Genomic DNA, 21,563 nt, shown 5'->3' on the forward strand with positions numbered 1-21,563 from the left:
CTTACGCCTTCAAAGTCTTACTTTCGCCTTCTTAACCCTCACATGATCGGAGCCAAGAGGCTGAGAAGCGATGCCCAAAATGGTTTTGGTCAAACGCCCCGGGCGCGGCCGCCCGCAGCAGCAGTCGTGGTACTTGCTTCTCGGGCGGGCGGAGGCGGATGGGAGGGAAGAAGGAAGGAAGGAAGGAAGGAAGGAAGGAAGAGGGAAAGGTGCCGGGATCCAACGGGGGCGACCGCCCTTGCTGTGATCGTTCTGCTTTTAAACTCCAGGTGGAGCACCTCCCTGAGGGGAAGGGCTGTCCAAAAAATGGATCGAACTCGTAAATGCTCATCTACACGGAAATCTTTAGTAAAAGGCGAAAGGTGCATTCGAGCTGTAGAGAAGCCAGAATGTGCCTTTGCTGGCGGCCGAGCCCTACCGGCGGGCCCAAAGGCCCAAAGGCCCTCCCCACTGCCAAGCGGCAGCGAGGCCACGCACGAAACACAAAAACATGGAACTCTTCCCAAAAAGCATCTGCCGTTCCGCCCCGGCGAAAGGGCGCTTTGCTGCTGATGCTGCTGCTGAACACGGCCTGCTGCGTGCGTTAGCCTGCCTGAATAATATGAAATCTGAAAAAAAAAAAAAAAAAAAAAAAAAAAAAAAAAAAAAAACGAAAAGAACGGGAAAACGGCGCGGAATAAACGGGGGTCTCCAGGAGGGCGGGGAGGGTGGGGCTCTCTCCCGCTCGGCTCTCTCTCTCCCTCGCTCTTCTCTCTCTCTCTCTCTCTCTCTCTCTCTCTATCTCTCTTCTCTCTCTCTCTCCTCTCTCTATCTCTCGCTCCTCTCCTCTCTTTTGACCTTTCTGAGAAATGGGCACCGTTCCCGGAGGTACTGCCATAACGGGTCGATGCGTGGAGTGGACGGAGCAAGACCCGCTCCCATCTCCCGCTTCCAAAATTCCATTTAATATAGACGGTCCCATAGGGGGAGTATCAGTATTAAACTGACTAAGAAGAACAGATTTTTTTTTTTTTTTTTTTAATTAATAAAATTTAATCTTATCATGAAACAAAACAATTATACATCAAAACAAAAAATAAAAAACTTCTATACTTTTCAAAATCAAATACTTATTCATAAACAAAAAAGTCATATCTCAAAAAACAGAACTCAAAAACATTAAACACAAATATCCTTACTCAAAATCACCAATAAATACGATTATACATCAACACAATACTTCTTTCATGAAAAACAAGACATATATCAAAATAAAAGCAGTCTTTCTTTAACTCCTATCTTGACATTTTTTCTTTTCTTCCAGCTCCTTTTCCTTCCACCTCGCATTCTTCAGTAGTCGCTGTCTCTCTGCGTGGTATCGTCCTACCTCCTCCTCTGTTGGATTTCTTTTCCTCATCCTTAGCTCCCATGCCACCAATTCAGAATACTCCTTCCTACAGAACTGCAGCATAAGGACCTCCTCCTTCCCATCACCTCTCCCAGAATCCCACGTTCTAAGTTCTGGCTCTCTCCTTTGTTCCTCTCTGGCTTTCTTCTTCTCCTCTTCCTCCACACTCTCACTCCAACTCGGGCCAGCTGTTCCTCTTACCCTTCTTGACTCTCCTTCACTAGCCAACTCCTCATTCCCTCTTTCTTTCCTCTTCTTCTGTACATCCACCTCCATTGGGTCAGGAGTGGACTGCTTTTCTGAGGCCCTCTGCTGGTCGACCTTTGAAGCGCCTTCTCCCTTCTTCTTTTCCTTAGTTCCTGTAACTCCGCCCCTTTCCTTTGTCTGCCCTGGTGCTGTTTTTCCCGCCATTCCGCCTCCATCCTTCTGGACTCCTCCCCCAACACTTGCTCCTTTGTTTGGCTCTGTGTCCATTTCTTCCAGTCCTTTAGTTTTCTCTGGCTTCTTGCTCGGCTGTTCTTTCTCTTTTCTGTCACTTTCCTTCTTAGCCCCGTCGCTGGCTGCTTGCGCATAACTTTTAGCTCTCTGTGGGCAGTCCCTGTACAAATGCTCCTTGGAGCCACAGAGGTTGCACACAACTCCACTGGGGCAATCCCTGGACACATGCCCTGTCTGTCGGCAGTTCTTACAGACCACTTCCTCACAATCTGCAGCGAAATGACCAGTACTGTTACATTTAAAACATGTTCTTGGCTGCCCTCTGTAAAATACCGTTCCCCTCACCGCTCCTATCATCAGGTCAGACCGAATGTGAACCATCCTCCCTTCACTGATGAACAGTCTTGCTGAAAACTTCCACACTCCATTCCAAACTTTCTCAGTGTCCATTACCTTCTCTGGCACCTCTGTTTTCAGCTCACAGCTCCTCTTCAAACTGGTAGTGATGTCCTCCACCGGTACAAACGGGCAGGACATCGACACGAACACTGCTCTCCAGTCCATGAGAAACAGCGGTTCCAGGTTAAAAACACTGGCCGGCAGCCTCTCCTTGTTCTCCTCGAACACCTTCATCACCTTCCAGCAATCTTCTTCTGTGTACAGGGTCAGGTCAAATCTTCCCTTTGCTATGAAGTCCTTTAAACACAGCACCTCTTCTGGATCCAGCTTGAATAGCTCGAACAAGACCTCCAGGACAAACTTTCTCCTCCCCCATAATCCACTCAACTGCTTCAGTTGGAATCGCAGGGTGTTCCTTCCTCTCATTCCTTCTTCCATTTCTCCAGCAATTTTCTTTCCAGCTAACGCTTTCCAGATATTACTTTCGCCTTCTCTGTTCTCTTGATAGGAGCCAAGAGGCCGAGAAGCGATGCCCACAATGGTTTTGGCCAAACGCCCCGGGCGCGGCCGCCCGCCGCAGCAGTCGTGGTACTTGCTTCTCGGGCGGGCGGAGGGAGGAAGGAAGGAAGGAAGGAAGGAAGGAAGGAAGGAAGGAAGGAAAGTTGACGGGCTCCAACGGGGGCGACCGCACTTTTCTGTGCTCGTTCTGCTTTTAAACTCCAGGTGGAGCCCCTCCCTGAGGGGAAGGGCTGTCCAAAAATTGGATCGAACTCGTAAATGCTCCTCTCCACGGAAATCTTTAGTAAAAGGCGAAAGGTTCATTCGAGCTGTAGAGAAGCCGGAGCGTGCCTTTGCTGGTGGCCGAGCCCTTCCGGCCGGCCCAAAGGCACTCCCCTCTACCAAGCGGCAGCAAGGCCACGCAAAACAAAAAAAGGGAACTCTTCCCAAAACGCATCTGCCGTTCCGCCCCGGCGAAAGGGCGCTTTGCTGCTGCTGCTACACTGGCCTGCTGCGTGCGTTAGGCCTGCCTGAATATGAAATATGAAAAAAAAAAAAAAAAAAAAAAAAAAAAAAAAAAAAAAAAAAAAAAACAGAAACGGGAAAACGGCGCGTCCCAGGAAAGGGGAGGTGGGGAGGGGGGGAGGGAGGGTGGGGCTATCTCGTCCTCTCTCGCTCGCTCGCTCGCTCTCTCTCTCTCTCGCTCTCACTCTCCTTTTGACATTTCTGAGAAGTGGGCACCGTTCCCGGAGGTACTGCAATACGGGGTCGATGAGTGGAGTGGACGGAGCAAGCCCCGCTTCCAGCTCCCGCTTCCAAAAATCCATTTAATACAGACGGTCCACCTATGGGGGACGTATAAGATATTAAACTGATAAGAAAAGGATTTTTTTTTTTTTTTTTTTTTTGGAAAATAAGTTATTTTTAATCTTATCATTTAAACAATACTCCAACAAAACAAAATCATTCACAAAAAACACAAAACTTATTATCATTTACAAAAACTAAAAACTACTAAACACAAAATATATCTTTTTACATATAAAACAATAACTAAGAAAATAAACAAAAACTAATTCAAAAACCCCAACAAAAATTCATCCGTCTTTCTTTTTTCCAATACAGTCAAAACCCACAAAACAAAACATTATTAAAAAAAAACAATCAAAAGTCTTTCTTTAGCTCTAGAACTTTTCTAGATGTCTTCTTCCTCACTGGTCCACTTCCAATTTGCCAAAATCCAAAATTCTCTGTCTCTCTTCCTCGTATCTTTTCCACTCTGTTTTCCGTAATCATTTTCCGTCCTCATTCTCTCCTTCACGTCACAGCCTCTTCATATTCCTTTGGACCTAAAGTTTCACATTAATTTCTCTTCTGCTGTTTCACCACCTCTTTGTTCGTTCTCTGCTCCTTAGCAGTACTCTTCCTCCTCTTCCATTGCTTCACCCCAACTCTGACCCGTTGTCACACCCTCCTTTCCTCCTCTTATCTTTCTTGATGGATCCTCGCTAGTCCTCACCTCCTTTCCTTCTCTCTCCTTTCTCTTCCTCTGCACCTCTCCCTCCTCCATCGGAACAGAAGCGGAGCGCTCCTCTAAGGTCCCCTGCTGGTCTCTTGTTGCACCGCAGCCACCTCTCTCTTCTCCCTCCTCCCCCGAAACTCCACCCTTTTCCTTTGTTTGCTCCTGTTTTAGTTTTCCCGCCATTCCACCTTCTCCTCTGGGGACTCCTCCCCCAACACTCACTCCTTTGCCTTTCTGAATTTCTTTTTCCTCTGGCACTGTCCCAGTCTTTGTTTTCTTTTCAGGCTGTTCCTTTGTTTTCTCTTCTTCTTTTTTCTTCTTCTCCCCACCCTTAGCTGCTTGGGCATAGCTCTTTGCACTCTTTGGGCAGTCTCTGTACATATGCTCTGTAGAACCACAGAGATTACAAATCCATCCCCTAGGGCAGTCTCTGGAAACATGACCTGTCCCTTGGCAGTTTTTACATAACACTTCCCCACATTCAGCAGCAAAGTGTCCTTCTCTGTTACATTTGTAACACACTTTAGGTTGTCCCCTGTAATACAATGTTCCTCTCACTGCTCCTATTGTCAAATGAGGTCGGATATGAATCACCCTCCCTTCCCTCACATGCAGCTTAGCAGTATATTTCCAGACACCATTCCACACATTTTCAGAATCCATTACCTTCACTGGAAACTCACTCTTCAGCTCACAGTTCCTTTTCAAAACCGTTGTAATGTCCTCTTCTGGCACGAATGGACTGGACATAGTCACATAAACCATTTTCCACTCCCTCAGAAACCATGGTTCCATGACAAACACACTAGCCGGCAGCACCTCTTTATTCTCTTCATACCTCTTTAGCATTTCCCAGCAGGCCTCCTCCGCTTTCATAGTCACGTCGAATCGACCTTTGGCAATATAATCCTTCACGCAAAGAATATCCTCTGCTTCCAATCCAAAAAACCCGAACAAAACTTCCAGCACAAACTTCCGCCTCCCCCACAATCCAGTCAGTTGTTTCAACTGGAAATAGAGAGTATTCCGTCCTTCAGCTCCTTCTTCCATTTTTGCTCAAAAAACTCTTTCCAGCTTACGCCTTCAAAGTCTTACTTTCGCCTTCTTAACCCTCACTTGACCGGAGCCAAGAAGCCGAGAAGCGATGCCCACAATGGTTATAGCCAAACGCCCCGGGCGCGGCCGCCCGCCAGAGAAGCCGTGGTACTTGCTTCTCGGGCGGGCGAAGGCGGGAGGAGGGAAGGAAGGAAGGAAGGAAGGAAGGAAGGAAGGAAGGAAGGAAAGGTGCCGGGCTCCAACGGGGGCGACCGCCCTTTCTGTGCTCGTTCTGCTTTTAAACTCCAGGTGGAGCCCCTCCCTGAGGGGAAGGGCTGTCCAAAAATTGGATCGAACTCGTAAATGCTCCTCTCCACGGAAATCTTTAGTAAAAGGCGAAAGGTTCATTCGAGCTGTAGAGAAGCCGGAGCGTGCCTTTGCTGGTGGCCGAGCCCTTCCGGCCGGCCCAAAGGCCCAAAGGCTCCCCTCTGCCAAGCGGCAGCGAGGCCACGCACGAAAAACAAAAACAGGGAACTCCTCCCAAAAAGCATCTGCCGTTCCGCCCCGGCGAAAGGGCGCTTTGCTGCTGCTGCTACACTGGCCTGCTGGGTGTGTTAGGCCTGCCTGAATATGAAATATGAAAAAAAAAAAAAAAAAAAAAAAAAAAAAAAAAAAAAGAACGAAAGAAAAGAGCGGGAAAACGGCGCGTCCCAGGAAAGGGGAGGTGGGGTGGGGGGGAGGGTGGGGCTCTCTCTCTCTCTCTCTCTCTCTCTCTCTCTCTCTCTCTCTATCTCTCTCTCTCTCTTTTTGACCTTTCCCTTTCTGAGAAATGGGCACCGTTCCCGGAGGTACTGCAATACCGGGTCGATGCGTGGAGTGGACGGAGCAAGCCCCTGTTCCATCTCCAGCTTCCAAAAATCCATTTAATATAGTCGGTCCCCCGATGGGGGACGTATCAGATATTAAACTGATAAGAACAGATTTTTTTTTTTTTTTTTTTGGAAAAATAATTTTATTTAATCTTCTCACTAAAATGACAGTGTTGTTCACAGTTATAACATTTAAAAAATCAGTCATTTTCAAACATTATACTTTACAGCACTCTAAAACTATGGTTGCATCCCATTATACATGCAACTAGAAACATGACAGCAAGATATCCTATTTTCTAACAGTTTAAAACCCTGGTAAAACATCTACATTTCATGATACATCCATTGCACAGGTAAACTCATAGTCTATTGATTGTAAAAATTAAAGCACATTAATACAGGCAGGTACCGTAAAACTGTTTAAAACCTCACTCACTCAATTGTGAAAACCAGAGTATGTGTCATAAATAATCTGCTTCACCCCCTATTGTGAGCCCCCTAACCAACTCCAGACCGGCCCGCAAGGGCACACCAGCTGCCACGCCACTTCTTCCTCGCGCTGTCATGCCCTTCCAGTATCCCGTCCCGAAGCTGGTACTCGCTGAGGCTGCGGCAGGCCAATTTCATGCACTCCTTTCCATCCATGTATTTCTTCTTGAAGACCAACACGTTTCTTGTAGCCCACAGAGCATGATTGACACAATTTATGACAATCCATAAACACACCCCATCCTTCTTATTTGTTTTGCTCGGGGTTATACCGTACAAGACGTGTTTGCTCTCCAATTGGTCATAGTCCATGAAACTCCCGATCAGCCCCCTTGCCTCCTTCCAGACTTTCTGGGCCTGCACACAGCCCCAGAGTAGGTGTTCCACTGTTTCTTCTGCCCGGCAGCCCTCAAAAGGGCATCTCGGGTTCTTGGCCAGCGATCTTCGGTGCATGACAGCTCTTACCGGGAGAATCTGGTGTACCACCTGCCAAGCCTGGTCCTTGTGTCGGTTCAAGAGGCTCGGATGAGCCACCTGTCGCCAAATTCCTTCCACAACCTGTGGGTGAAAAAAGGAAATATCGCACATTTTATCTCTGTCCTTCACAATTGCCAAGACCTTCCGGGATTCTTTCCATGCCTCGGGTTCGATTTCTGTTAAAACTTGTGCCTGTAAAGTTTTCTTTATTTTGTTATAACAGTAGGGCAAATCTTCTGACAAGGGCACCGACAAGGAAGAGTGAAACATTTTAAAAGCTCTTAAAGATCCCCCCAAATAAAACTTTACAAAACAGGCAGCCTTACACTTCCCGAACAAACACAAGTTCACATGCACCCACGTGAACCTCAGCAGCAAGGTTTGTGCCAAGTCCGGGATCCCCTTTCCTCCACACCTCACACTCCTGTACACAACCTCCCTTCTTAACATCTCGCACTTCATTCCCCAGAAGAAGCACATCACCTTTCTTGTTAAAATTCTTAAAACGTCCCTAGATGGGGGGTACACAATAGCCACGTACAATAACATTGGTAAAATCACTGCCTTTAAAATTAGTCTTTTACCTTCAAAAGATAGCTCCCTGAGACTCCACAGACCCAGTTTCTGGGACACCTTACTCGTCACCTCTTCCCAGCTCTTCTGTCCAGACCCCTGTGCGTTCACTTTGATTCCCAGCATCCTAATACAATCTGTTTTAAAACACAAATCTATACTGGGTACTCTGCCCCACCTTCCAAACAGCATACACTCACTCTTGTTCCTGTTCAGTTTTGACCCCGAAGCACTGCAGAAATCTTCGGTCCGCTCCAAAGCCTTCACAATGGAGAGCTCATCTCGACAGACAATCGATACATCATCCATGTATAGTAAACACTTTACTTGATCCCCTTTGCTACCAGGTATAAACAGTCCACTGATTAACCTTTCAGCCCTGATTGCGTTTGCTAGCGGTTCCATGCAACAAATAAATAATAGAGGTGATAAAGGACAGCCTTGGCGCACCCCACTCCGAATCTTAACTGGTTTGGTCGTGCTCCCATTTACCAAAATAACACTTTCGATCTCTGAATACAAGATTTTAATCCAATTCACGAACCTGATCGGAAACCCCATTTTGGACAATACACCAAACATGTACTTGTGCGCAATCCTATCGTATGCCTTTTCTAAGTCCAAATTCAGGACGCAAAGCGGGAGCTCCCTCTCCCTGGCATAACCGATAGTGTCCCTCATGAGTATCAGGCTGTCCATTATCCTCCTCCCCGGGACTGCACATACCTGGTCCGGGTGAATGACAGTATCGATAACCTTCTTCATTCTGCAGGTAATGAGCTTTGCTAGTAGTTTGTAGTCTGTGTTCTGCAGGCTGATTGGACGCCAGTTCTTTAGGTCTTCTCTGTCACCTTTCTTGTGTAGGAGTGTGATGATTCCCCTCCGAAAGGAAGGGGGCATTTCTCCAGCATTACAAATCTCCCTGAATAAAACTAATAAATCAAATTTTAAGACATCCCAAAATTCAATATAAAATTCTATTGGCAGTCCATCTCCCCCTGGTGTTTTATTCAACTTAAAAGACTTGGCTATACTTTCCATTTCTAAAACAGTGAAATCCACACACATATTTTCTGTTTGCACCCCCTGTAAAACCTTATCAATGTTTTTTAAAAGGTCATTACATCTCCCCTCGTCTATTTCTTTCTCTTCGTACAGCTGTCCATAAAAGTTTTCTACCACCTCCAGTATTTCCCCCTGCTCCGTCCTTGTTTTCCCATCCTCCCCCTTCAATCCTGCCATGCCTTTCTTTCTCTCCACCACCTTTTTAAAAAAGAACCTTGTACATTTCTCATTATTTTCCAGGCATTCTGCTTTGCTTAAGAATATAACCCTGTCACATTTCCTTTTAAACACCTCTTGTATTTTCCTTTTTGTTTCTGCAATCTGCTGGAAGACCTCCGCCCCTGCCCTTGCCTGCGTAAACAATCTTTGCAGCTTTATTTGCAGTATTTTGTACTTCATCTTTTCCTTTTGCACCTTACTTCTACTTTCACCAATAAAAAAATTCTGGATCTTTGTTTTCACCATCTCCCACCACTCTGCCTCTGTGTTATAAAATCCTTTTAAGCTCCTCCACCCCTCATACCATTCTTTGAACCTTTCCTTAATTCCTTTCTCTCTTAACAACTTTGTGTTTAGTTTCCATATTCCCCTTTTGTTTTCTACTACCACCCCTAAATCGAACTTCCCACTCACCATCAGGTGGTCGGAGAAAAAGACTGGTGTCAACACACATTGTGTACACTTTATATCCCCTGTCATAAACACCATATCGATTCTTGACTTGCTCTTCCCCTGGGGGCTAAACCAAGTGAAACCTCCCTTGACATTTAAGGATCTGTACACATCTATCAATTTAAAATCTTTAACGATCTGCAGTAACAGCCCGGATGTCTTGTCTAATTTAAAACCTTTCAACCCCTCCTGCCTATCCTTTGAAGATAGGACACAGTTCCAGTCACCCCCCATTAAGATTGGTAATGCTGTAACTAAAAAAGGTCTTAACCTATTAAACAAGGCAAATCTCTCCTCTTTGTCCGGTGATGCATAAACATTAATTAAGATGAGTTCTTTCCCACCATATAAAACTCTCGCCATTAATGCCCTTCCATCCATTATAACCATGCTTTCTTTTATTGCACACTTCTTAGTTTTCAATAAAATTGCCACCCCGGCATTCCTATTTTCGTTTGTTCCGGACCACACTGACTCCCCCACCGTCCACCTTTCCTCCCAATGCTTATATTCTTTACTAAAACCAATTCCACATTCCTGCAGAAACATGATATCTGCATCGATTCCCTTCAAATAATCTAAAACAGACATGCTCCTAACTGAGCTAACTATGCTCCTGACGTTCACAGAAGCCACAGAAAGATTCATAGCCATCAGAAGATATAAAACACACAGTCATCTCTACTACTTGTGTAAAGACCCTGCCTGTAACACCTCCTCAAAATTCCTCTCATTCTCACTCCCCACATACTCTTGTCCCCCATAATCCTGTTCCCCCGGAGAAAACGTCCTCTCACTCAAAGGGGAGTCTATAGTGGGAGAGGAAGCCAAAAAACCACACCCACTTCCCCCTTCCTGATCGTTCCCTTCTGTCTCTATTTTCTTTTTACGTCCTTTTTTGTTTTTCCCTCTCTTCTCCTGTTCTTCCTCCATTTTCCTCTTCTCTATTTTCTTTTCCTTCCCCCTGACCTTTTGTCCTGTCCCCGTCTCCACTACACTCCCCGTATCGGACACGTCCCCCTCCGAACCTTCCTCCATTTCACTACCTTCTGTTTCACTATCCTCCTCCTTTTCTTCAAACATCTCAATTGCCCTTGTCCCACTTTGCTCTCCCATTTCTTTCCCTTCCCCCACAATCACACCCCCTGTATTTACATTCTCCTCCCCTCCCACAAAGACCCTCCCTTCCTCCCTCTCCTTACTTGTTGCTTCACCAGCCTTCCCATCAGCCCTTTCACCACTTCCTCCACCAATCACCTCCCTGTGTACAGTCTGAAACTCAACCGCTTCATCCTCAGATTGAGAAACACACAAATCCTCCACCAACACAGAAACCGCTTGACTGGCTTCATTCTTTGCCAAATCTGTTCTCTCCAGCTCCTCTGCCTCCTTCTCCCCTACATTCTCATTCCCCTTATCTTTGTTTGTTTTAACTTTATTTGCAAAAGAGTTTGGGCACTCCCTGAAAAAATGGTCCTGACTACCACACAAATTACAGGCCCTCCTTATTGAGCATTCAGAGGCCACATGACCAAGCTCTTTACAAATATGGCATGCTACTTTATCGCAGGCTACTGCCAGGTGCCCCAACTCTCCACACCTTCTACAAAGTTTTGGCTGGCCCTGATAGTGGACAAACCCCCGGTTTGCACCTAGTGCAATATCTGATGGAATATGCCTCAGGCCTCCATACCCCCCTGGCTTCGGATGCAGCTCCACTAGCACCCTCCACGACCCATTCCATATTCCGTCCGCATCCTCCACTCTAGCTGGAGCCCTCAGTACGTTGCAGTACCTGCACAGCCATGTTCTTACATCTGCCCCTTCTACAGACTCATTGAACATTCTTACCACCACCACCTTTCGTCTATTGTCCGACAAAGCAGTCACCTCAAATTTCCTTAGCAAATCATGCCCAGTTAACAGCTCATACTTACCCCAAAACCGATTCAACACCGCCTCTGTGCTAAAGCTCACCTCCCACACATTCCCCTTCCCCACAGAAATAATACAGTTCACCTCACATGGAACAAGACTGAACAAACCCTGCAAAACATTCCTTGAGAACTCTAACCTACTCAATTCTAACTTCCCTTCACCCTCTAAATAAGCCTGTCTCACTGCAAACCTAACACAGTTAAAGCGCCTCACACCAGACATATATGTAGACATCTTTACCAGAAAAAAGTAACCAAATATACAACAAATAAAACACAATGAAGGAAACCCCGAAGGGCCCTACCCCCAAAAAGCAAAGACTCCTCTCTCTCTCCTCTGTTCTTTTCTCTCCTTTCCACAAAAAAGAATCCGGGGCACCTGGGAAAAAAACTAACAAAGAAACAAGTTAACACCAAAACCACCTTCTATAATTTTCAAAAAACGCCTAGAAAGCGCGATCACTTCACCAACAACTGCTGCGGTCAAGCCACATACACTTGTCTGAGCCAAGAGGCCGAGAAGCGATGCCCACAATGGTTTTGGCCAAACGCCCCGGGCGCGGCCGCCCGCCGCAGCAGTCGTGGTACTTGCTTCTCGGGCGGGCGGAGGGAGGAAGGAAGGAAGGAAGGAAGGAAGGAAGGAAGGAAGGAAGGAAGGAAGGAAAGGTGCCGGGCTCCAACGGGGGCGACCGCCCTTTCTGTGCTCGTTCTGCTTTTAAACTCCAGGTGGAGCCCCTCCCTGAGGGGAAGGGCTGTCCAAAAATTGGATCGAACTCGTAAATGCTCCTCTCCACGGAAATCTTTAGTAAAAGGCGAAAGGTTCATTCGAGCTGTAGAGAAGCCGGAGCGTGCCTTTGCTGGTGGCCGAGCCCTTCCGGCCGGCCCAAAGGCCCAAAGGCCCTCCCCTCTGCCAAGCGGCAGCGAGGCCACGCACGCAAAACAAAAACAGGGAACTCCTCCCAAAACGCATCTGCCGTTCCGCCCCGGCGAAAGGGCGCTTTGCTGCTGCTGCTGCTGCTGCTGCTACACTGGCCTGCTGCGTGTGTTAGGCCTGCCTGAATATGAAATATGAAAAAAAAAAAAAAAAAAAAAAAAAAAAAAAAAAAGAACGAAAAAGAGCCGCCGAGAGGGTCCTTTCCCTCAACACCCTACCACCCCCCTCCCACCCGGGAGGTGGAGAGAGAGGAGAGGGGGAGCGAGGTTTTGTGGAGGAGTTAGAGGGAGAGAGCGTCGAGCGAGCGGAGGAGAGAGAGGAGGAGAGGAGGTAGCTCTCTCTCTCTCTCTTTTTGACCTTTCTGAGAAATGGGCACCGTTCCCGGAGGTACTGCAATACCGGGTCGATGCGTGGAGTGGACGGAGCAAGCCCCGCTTCCATCTCCCGCTTCCAAAAATCCATTTAATATAGACGGTCCCCCTATGGGGGACGTATCAGATATTAAACTGATAAGAACAGATTTTTTTTTTTTTTTTTTTTTTATTAATGAAAAAGAAATACACATATATACATCCACAAAACACGATTAAACATCACAATATAAATACATATAATCACAAAAAAACTAACTTATACATACAACAAAACCGACACATTACACTATCACATTACATCCATTTCAACTATACAACAAATACAAATCATAATCACACTTGTCATTCCATTTCCTACAGGATAACATGTGCCCCTAACAATATGCCAATCCTACTTCAAATAAACAAGCATCAAGATCTCATCCCACGCCAGTAGCCCACAGATCTCCTCTTCTCCATTCCTCCAGCTTCCATCTCCTCTTCGCCTCTTGACGGCCAAGACGCAAGGCGTCTCTTAGGACATAGCCCTCCACCTGGCTTAGTCCCATTTCAAGAACCGCCTGGGCAGGCAGGCTCACGCCCTTGACCACTAAACAGTTCCTTGCCCTCCAGATCGCATCACACAGACAGCGTATTAGCACCCACAGCCTACTCCACTGCACTTTGCTTATCTTCCCTTGGTCCTTCTTCAGGGACCCATAGAGCACACGCTGCCTGTCTATGAGCAGCTGACCCCGGAACAAGTCCAGGATGGAGCCTGCCTCACTCCACACCTTCTGCACCTCCATACAGTCCCACAGCGCATGCCCGACAGTTTCTTCCTCCTTACATTTCTCCCTCGGGCACCTGGGAGACCTCCCCAGCTTGCGTGCATACATCACCGCTCGAACTGGCAATACTTCGTGGGCCACCAACCAAGACAGATCTCGATGCTCGTTCATCAGGGCAGGATGACTCGCGTTCTGCCACACCTCTGGCATCTCGTCTAATACAAGGCCATGAACCGGACACATATCCCCATTATCCTGCAGAAAATTAAACAGAGATTTGCCATTAACAACAATTTCAGCCTTACAACCCTCCAAACCCCGGGACACCACAAATCTCTTAATTAATGCATAATGATAGGGCAGATCAAAGGCTGTTGGCACAGACAACGGCACGGACATCCACTTCAGACTCCTCAAATAGGCACTAATATAGTACCTCACAAAACAAGCACCTTTCGACACCCCATTCATACACATAGTGAAATGTAATGCACAAAATTTTGACATTAAGAACATCTGGATATCTGGCATCCCTTTCCCCCCCTTTAATTTATCCTTCCCCACCACACTCCTCCTCACTCTTTCCCACTTCCCCTGCCAAAAAAAACGGAACACAACTCTGTTTAACAGCGTCACCACATTTCTTGGTGGCGGAAACACGACCGCCACATACAAAAGCAGCGGCAAAATTACCCCCTTTAACACCATCACCCTCCCCTCCATTGTAAGCCTCCTCAGCCTCCAAAACCCAAGCTTCTTATTGACCCTGCTCCCCACCTCCTCCCAGTTCTTTCCCCCTGAGCCATTGGCATCAAAAATGACCCCCAAAATCTTAATACAATCCTCCTTAACATTTAATTTAATATTGACCCTCCCATCCCAGTTCCCATAGAACATTGCCTCTGACTTGTCCTGGTTGAGTTTTGACCCGGAAGCACGGCAAAAAACCTCTGCATTCTCCAACGTTCTTCGGATGGACAACTCGTCTCGACAAAGGACACTAATATCGTCCATATACAGGACACATTTTACCTCCTGCCCCCCACTCCCAGGAATAGTTAGGCCTCTATACACTGGGTCCCTTCTCAACGCTTGTGCCAGCGGCTCCATACAACAGATAAACAGGAGCGGAGATAACGGACACCCCTGACGGACGCCACATTCCACACTAATAGGATTAGACAAAAACCCATTTACCAAAACCCTGCTATATACACCCTTATATAGCAGGCCCACCCAGTCTAAAAACCTCTTTGCAAACCCCATTTTTTGCAGAACACCAAACATGAACTGATGCGAGACCCGATCGTAAGCTTTTTCAAGATCTAAATTTAATATACATAATCGAATCCCTCTGTCTCTCGCGTAACAGATGACATCTCTCATCAATACCAGGCTGTCCGTGATCTTCCTCCCTGGAACGGCACAAGTTTGATCCAGGTGGATAACGTTCCCCAATACACCCCTCATACGTTGAGCCAATAATTTGCTGAAGAACTTAAAATCCTGGTTCAATAATGTGATTGGTCGCCAATTTTTTAGCTCAGTCTTATCCCCCTTCTTAAAAATCAAAGTAATAATACCCTCTCTAAATGAGGGAGGAAACTCCCCTTCCCCCTCCCCACACTCCCGAAACAAGGCCAACAGATCTGGTGCTACCAACTCCCAAAACTTTAAATAAAATTCCACCGGGAGTCCATCCCCCCCTGGTGTCTTGCCCAGCCTCACCCCCCTCACCACCTCATCTAACTCTTCCCTCGTGAAATCCACGTCCAGCTGCCCTCCATCCCCTACCTCCCGCTCCAGATGTCCTAACACCTCCTCCATAACCCCCACTTCAATTTTTTTCTTCCCATAAAGGCCCCCATAAAACTCCTCCACCACCCTCAACAGCCCCTCAGTAGTCTTAACTAAGGCCCCATTACCCCCTTTCATAGAGTCTATTAACTTCCTCCCATCCAACACTTTTTTAAAAAAGTACCGGCTACACTTTTCATTTTCCTCTAAATGCTTTTCCCTGCTCTTAAATAAGAGCCCCTTCACCCTCCTTTCTACCACCCCCCTCATCCTCTTCTTCACTTCCTTGATCTCTTCACTGAAGTCCAGCCCTGCATTGTAAAGCTTAGTTAAGCTCACTAGCTCCTTGAATAAACTCTTCTCCTGCCCTCTCTCCCTCTCCGCCTTCCTCCTCCCCACCCAAATAAAGAAATATTTAATTTTCTCTTTCACCAACTCCCACCATTCTGCCTGGGACCCACAAAGGTCCTTCAAGGACTGCCACTGACCATACCGCTCTCTAAACACCTCACACACCCAGTCATCCTCCAACAACCCACAATTCAACTTCCACACTCCCCTTCCTACATCCACACAATCTGTAAGGTCCACAGCAGCCTTCAGCGCACAGTGGTCAGAGAAGAACATTGGTACCAACACACACTCCTTGCACTCCACCCTCTGTGAGACAAACACAAAATCAATCCTGGATGCCTGGGTCCCATCCCCTTTCACCCAAGTGAACCCTCTTTCCCCCACATTGTTTACTTTAAAACAATCCACCAATCGAAAATCCTCCACTATTTCTTTTAGCAGTTTACTAGCTTTATCCAATTTGAACCCCTTCTTTATCTCTCGCCTATCCTCCATAGTTAACCCACAGTTAAAATCCCCTGCTACAATAACCGGCCTGCTCCTTATCAAATTAACCCTCAACTCTTTAAATAAACGTGCCCTCCCTTCCACCTCGGGCGGAGCATACACATTAAATAAACTAAAACTCTTCCCACAATATTCCGCCTCTACCTCCAGCACCCTACCTTTTTCAATAACTCTGTGGTTTCTAATCCTAACCCCCTTATTTTTAATCAAAACTGCTACCCCATCTGACTTGTTTTCATTTGACCCCGACCACACAGATGGCCCATAACCCCACCTCCCCTCATAAGTACTATTGTCCTCTAAATCAGGGATACCACACTCCTGTAAACACAATATATCACACTGTATCCCACTCAGATATAACAACACCATTTTACCCCTATCACAACTTTTGATACTCCTAACATTTAAAGTCACCACACTCAGAGCCATTGTAAAAAGGGTAAAAGCCATGCACACGCCGAATCTTTCATCATGATATAGCTAAGAGGGGCTTTTCCCCCCCCCCCTCCTGACAACCTACCACCACTTCCTCCCCCATACTTACCGCACCCGAGGCAAACACTCTCACACCCTCCAAATCCAGGAACGGCATCCCCCCGTCCTTCTCCGCACCGCCATCTCCTTTATATTCACTCCTAGAGGAAATGACAGAACTAGGGGACGAAAAACCCTCCTCCCCTACTCCCCCACCTCCTTCCTGCTCTTTTTTCTTCTTCCCCTTCTTTTGCCCTTCCACTCTGAAGAAACCCTCCCCCTCCCCCTTCTGTAACTTCCTTTTCCCTGGAGTCCTCTCCTGATCCATCTCCTCTTCCTCTGGGTTACCTTCCTCCTCCTCCTCCAGCCCTGATCCCTCTACACTAGACCCATCCCGCTCCTGCATCTCACAAAGAATACCTCCCCCTACCTCATCTACAGAACTCACTAAACCACTCTCCATACACACCTCCTCGCTCCTTCCACTGGACCCCTCTCCTAGGTCCTCACTCTCCCCCTCTGATGGAGATACCAGCAAATCATCTGCCAAAACAAATCCCTGCTGCTCTTTCCCCACCTCCTCCTGACTCTCCCTCACCCCCACCTCTCTGTTCTCCTCCCTCCCTCCCCCATCCTCCTGCTGCTCACATCCCCCTTCCTGCCTCCCATCCTCCTCACTCTCCTCTGCTTCCTCATACCCCTTAGCCTTATTGGCGAAGGATTTTGGACAATTCATAAAAAAGTGCTTCTCACTCCCACAGAGATTACACTTCCTCCTAACTTGACATTCCCTGGCCATGTGCCCCTCCTCCTTGCACACATTACATACCACTCTCTTACACACCACCGCTAAGTGCCCCATATCTCCACACTTCCTACACACCTTAGGCTGACCGAAGTAATGCACATACCCCCTGTCAGCACCCAGTGCAATATCAGAAGGTATATGCATAAACCCATCATATGTCCCCAACCCTGTCCACAACTCACACACCACCCTCCATGCCCCCGTCCACACCCCATCATCATCCCTCACTTTCATAGCTTCCCCCTTCACATTACAATACCTCCTCAACCAAGTGCACACATCCTGGCCTCTCACCACCTCTGAGCCCATCCTCACAATCACCACCCTTCGTGCATTATTTGTAAGTTTCTCCAAACTCAAATCCTTTATCACATCACTTCCCCTTAAGCTATTAAACCTTCTCACACAATCCATCATGCCCATTTCAGACGCAAAACTTACATCCCATTGTCGTCCTTTCCCTGTTGTAATAATACAATTCAAATCACTTGGCTTAAATCCCAACAACTTCTGTACAACCCCTCTGGAAAATTCAAGCCTATTCGAAAACAAACTCTCCTCCCCCTCACTCGACTCATTTACAGAGAACCTCACACAATTAAAACGGCGTCCCATTGGACCTGCCATTTTAGAAATTTGGAAAAAAAAACACCCACAAAAAGAGGAAAAAAAAGAAAAAAGAGAACAATACTTCACTAGAATGCAGATAAGGTGCCCTCAAAGGGTCCCCCTTACCTGCCAAGCAATACCGGCTCTTTCACTGGCTTCTGGTCTTCTCTCCTACCTCCAAAACCTCAGCTACCAGCAACCAATATTGCCACCGTTTACTGTACCGTTTACCGTACCGTTACCGTACCGTACCGTGTACCGTTTACCGTACCTTACCTATCACTTCACAGATCGAGCTGCGGTCAAGCCACACACTGGATCTGAGCCAAGAGGCCGAGAAGCGATGCCCACAATGGTTTTGGCCAAACGCCCCGGGCGCGGCCGCCCGCCGCAGCAGTCGTGGTACTTGCTTCTCGGGCGGGCGGAGGGAGGAAGGAAGGAAGGAAGGAAGGAAGGAAGGAAGGAAGAAGGAAGGAAGGAAGGAGGAAAGGTGCCGGGCTCCAACGGGGGCGACCGCCCTTTCTGTGCTCGTTCTGCTTTTAAACTCCAGGTGGAGCCCCTCCCTGAGGGGAAGGGCTGTCCAAAAATTGGATCGAACTCGTAAATGCTCCTCTCCACGGAAATCTTTAGTAAAAGGCGAAAGGTTCATTCGAGCTGTAGAGAAGCCGGAGCGTGCCTTTGCTGGTGGCCGAGCCCTTCCGGCCGGCCCAAAGGCCCTCCCCTCTGCCAAGCGGCAGCGAGGCCACGCACGCAAAACAAAAACAGGGAACTCCTCCCAAAACGCATCTGCCGTTCCGCCCCGGCGAAAGGGCGCTTTGCTGCTGCTGCTACACTGGCCTGCTGCGTGTGTTAGGCCTGCCTGAATATGAAATATGAAAAAAAAAAAAAAAAAAAAAAAAAAAAAAGAACGAAAAGAGCGGGAAAACGGCGCGTCCCAGGAAAGGGGAGGTGGGGAGGGAGGGTCTCTCTCTCTCTCTCTCTCTCTCTCTCTCTCTCTCTCTCTCTCTCTCTCTCTCTCTCGCTCTCTCTCTCTCTCTCTCTCTTTTGACCTTTCTGAGAACTGGGCACCGTTCCCGGAGGTACTGCAATACCGGGTCGATGCGTGGAGTGGACGGAGCAAGCCCCGCTTCCATCTCCCGCTTCCAAAAATCCATTTAATATAGACGGTCCCCCTATGGGGGACGTATCAGATATTAAACTGATAAGAACAGATTTTTTTTTTTTTTTTTTTTTTTTTTTTTTTTTTTGTAATTATTACAATCATGGTTAATAAACAGTCAACACATACACAAGTACAAGACTAACACATACAATTCACAATACCACAACAAATAACAAGAGAAAAAACATCCAAAAAAAACACAAGAAACATGTTACCATTACAAAACCAATCCACAAAATCAAAGAGATCTAGCTAATACTCTAAAAGCAAGTAACTAAACATGGTATTCTGAAAAAAAACCACAAAATCAACGACTAGCTAATACATAAAACCAATAACTAACATATATTCTGAAAAACACCATTTCTTTAAATTTACATATATGCAAATCAACCCCTGAACACAAACCCACATTGCCCAATAACACTATCCCCAAAAACTTTACCAAAAACAAAACAAACAAATCAACAAAAAAAAAAAAAAAAAAAAAAAAAACACAGCAGTCTTTACTTTAACTGCTCTCTTCACTTCTCCTTTTTTCCTTGAGCTCTTTTTCTTTCCATATTGCACTTTTCACAAGACGCTGTCTCTCCACCTTAAACCGACCAAGCTCTTCCTCTGTCGGAGTCCTTTTCCTCATTCTCAGCTCCCATGCCACCAGTTCTGCATACTCTTTCCTGCAAAACCGCATCATTAGTACATCCTCAGCATCCTCCCTCAACCCAGATTCCGATATCATAGGTTCTGGCACTCTTCCTTGAACCTCTCTGGCTTTCTTCTTCTCCTCTTCTTCCACCCTCTCACTCCAACTCGGCCCAACTGTTACACTCTCCTCTCTTCCTCTTACCCTCCTTGATTCACCTTCACTAGTCACCTCCTCATTCCCTCTTTCTTTCCTCTTCTTCTGCACATCCACTTCCATTGGGTCGGGAATGGATTGCTTCCCTGGGGCCCTCTGTTGGTCATCCTTTGAAATACCATCTCCCTTTTTCTTTCCCTTACTACCCGGAGCTCCGCCTCTTTCCTTTGTTTGCTCAGGTACCTTTTTTCCCGCCATTCCGCCTCCATCTTCGGAGACTCCACCCCCAACACTTGCTCTTTTGTTTGAATCTGTGTCTCCTTCTTTTGGTTCTTTAGCTTGCTCTGGTTTCTTGCTGGGCTGTTCTTTCCTCTCACTTTCCTTCTTTGCCCCATCTCTGGCTGCTTGTGCATAACTTTTTGCGCTTTGTGGACAATCCCTATACAAGTGCTCCTCAGAGCCACAAAGATTGCACACAACACTGCTGGGGCAATCCCTGGAAACATGCCCTGTCTGTCTGCAATTTTTGCAAACCACTTCCTCACATTCTGCTGCAAGATGCCCAGTACTGTTGCATTTAAAACATGTTCTTGGCTGTCCCCTATAAAACACCGACCCCCTCACTGCTCCTATCATCAGGTCAGGTCGAATGTGGACCATCCTCCCCTCCCTGATAAACAATCTTGCTGTATACTTCCATACTCCATTCCATACCTTCTCAGTGTCCAGTACCTTCCCTGGCATCTCGCCTCTCAACTCACAGCTCCTCTTCAAGCTGGTAGTGATGTCCTCCACCGGTACAAAAGGGCAGGACATCGACACAAACACTGCTCTCCAGTCCATGAGAAACAGCGGTTCCAGGTTAAAAACACTGGCCGGCAGCCTCTCCTTGTTCTCCTCAAACACTTTCATGGCCTTCCAGCAGTCTTCTTCCGTGTACAGGGTCAGGTCGAAAATTCCCTTCGCAATGAAGTCTTTCAAACACAGCACCTCCTCTGGTTCCAGCTTGAACAGCCCAAACAAGACCTCCAGAACAAACTTCCTTCTCCCCCACAATCCAGTCAACTGCTTCAGCTGGAATCGCAGGGTATTTCTTCCTCTCTGTCCTTCTTCCATTTTCTCAGTAAATCTCTTTCCAGCTCACGCTTTCCAGATATAACCTTTGCCTTCTCTGTTCTCTTGATGTGAGGCAAGAGGCCGAGAAGCGATGCCCACAATGGTTTTGGCCAAACGCCCCGGGCGCGGCCGCCCGCCGCAGCAGTCGTGGTACTTGCTTCTCGGGCGGGCGGAGGGAGGAAGGAAGGAAGGAAGGAAGGAAGGAAGGAAGGAAGGAAGGAAGGAAGGAAGGAAGGAAGGAAGGAAGGAAAGGTGCCGGGCTCCAACGGGGGCGACCGCCCTTTCTGTGCTCGTTCTGCTTTTAAACTCCAGGTGGAGCCCCTCCCTGAGGGGAAGGGCTGTCCAAAAATTGGATCGAACTCGTAAATGCTCCTCTCCACGGAAATCTTTAGTAAAAGGCGAAAGGTTCATTCGAGCTGTAGAGAAGCCGGAGCGTGCCTTTGCTGGTGGCCGAGCCCTTCCGGCCGGCCCAAAGGCCCTCCCCTCTGCCAA

The 21,563-nt window shown here is 47.3% G+C and overlaps 10 non-coding genes and 1 pseudogene across 10 annotated transcripts; all 11 read right to left on the bottom strand.

Annotated features, from left to right (window-relative positions):
• Positions 1 to 276: 276 nt before the first annotated feature.
• Positions 277 to 393, bottom strand: LOC121311575. The gene has a single exon (XR_005949345.1). It is a non-coding gene; the product is annotated as a U5 spliceosomal RNA (small nuclear RNA).
• Positions 394 to 845: 452 nt separating this feature from the next.
• LOC121311553 lies at positions 846 to 1,035 on the bottom strand. Its single transcript, XR_005949324.1, has one exon. It is a non-coding gene; the product is annotated as a U2 spliceosomal RNA (small nuclear RNA).
• A 1,918-nt stretch (positions 1,036 to 2,953) lies between these two features.
• On the bottom strand, positions 2,954 to 3,071 carry LOC121311559. Its single transcript, XR_005949330.1, has one exon. It is a non-coding gene; the product is annotated as a U5 spliceosomal RNA (small nuclear RNA).
• Positions 3,072 to 3,452: 381 nt separating this feature from the next.
• LOC121311552 lies at positions 3,453 to 3,644 on the bottom strand. Its single transcript, XR_005949323.1, has one exon. It is a non-coding gene; the product is annotated as a U2 spliceosomal RNA (small nuclear RNA).
• A 1,950-nt stretch (positions 3,645 to 5,594) lies between these two features.
• On the bottom strand, positions 5,595 to 5,712 carry LOC121311560. The gene has a single exon (XR_005949331.1). It is a non-coding gene; the product is annotated as a U5 spliceosomal RNA (small nuclear RNA).
• A 393-nt stretch (positions 5,713 to 6,105) lies between these two features.
• On the bottom strand, positions 6,106 to 6,290 carry LOC121311538. Its single transcript, XR_005949315.1, has one exon. It is a non-coding gene; the product is annotated as a U2 spliceosomal RNA (small nuclear RNA).
• A 5,806-nt stretch (positions 6,291 to 12,096) lies between these two features.
• On the bottom strand, positions 12,097 to 12,214 carry LOC121311561. Its single transcript, XR_005949332.1, has one exon. It is a non-coding gene; the product is annotated as a U5 spliceosomal RNA (small nuclear RNA).
• A 449-nt stretch (positions 12,215 to 12,663) lies between these two features.
• Positions 12,664 to 12,857, bottom strand: LOC121311539. Its single transcript, XR_005949316.1, has one exon. It is a non-coding gene; the product is annotated as a U2 spliceosomal RNA (small nuclear RNA).
• Positions 12,858 to 18,550: 5,693 nt separating this feature from the next.
• On the bottom strand, positions 18,551 to 18,668 carry LOC121311562. The gene has a single exon (XR_005949333.1). It is a non-coding gene; the product is annotated as a U5 spliceosomal RNA (small nuclear RNA).
• A 383-nt stretch (positions 18,669 to 19,051) lies between these two features.
• Positions 19,052 to 19,275, bottom strand: LOC121311549 (annotated as a pseudogene).
• Positions 19,276 to 21,389: 2,114 nt separating this feature from the next.
• On the bottom strand, positions 21,390 to 21,507 carry LOC121311563. The gene has a single exon (XR_005949334.1). It is a non-coding gene; the product is annotated as a U5 spliceosomal RNA (small nuclear RNA).
• Positions 21,508 to 21,563: the final 56 nt, after the last annotated feature.

The sequence above is a fragment of the Polyodon spathula genome, unplaced genomic scaffold (genome assembly GCF_017654505.1).
Source record: "Polyodon spathula isolate WHYD16114869_AA unplaced genomic scaffold, ASM1765450v1 scaffolds_3260, whole genome shotgun sequence".
Classification (NCBI taxonomy): Eukaryota; Metazoa; Chordata; class Actinopteri; order Acipenseriformes; family Polyodontidae; genus Polyodon; species Polyodon spathula.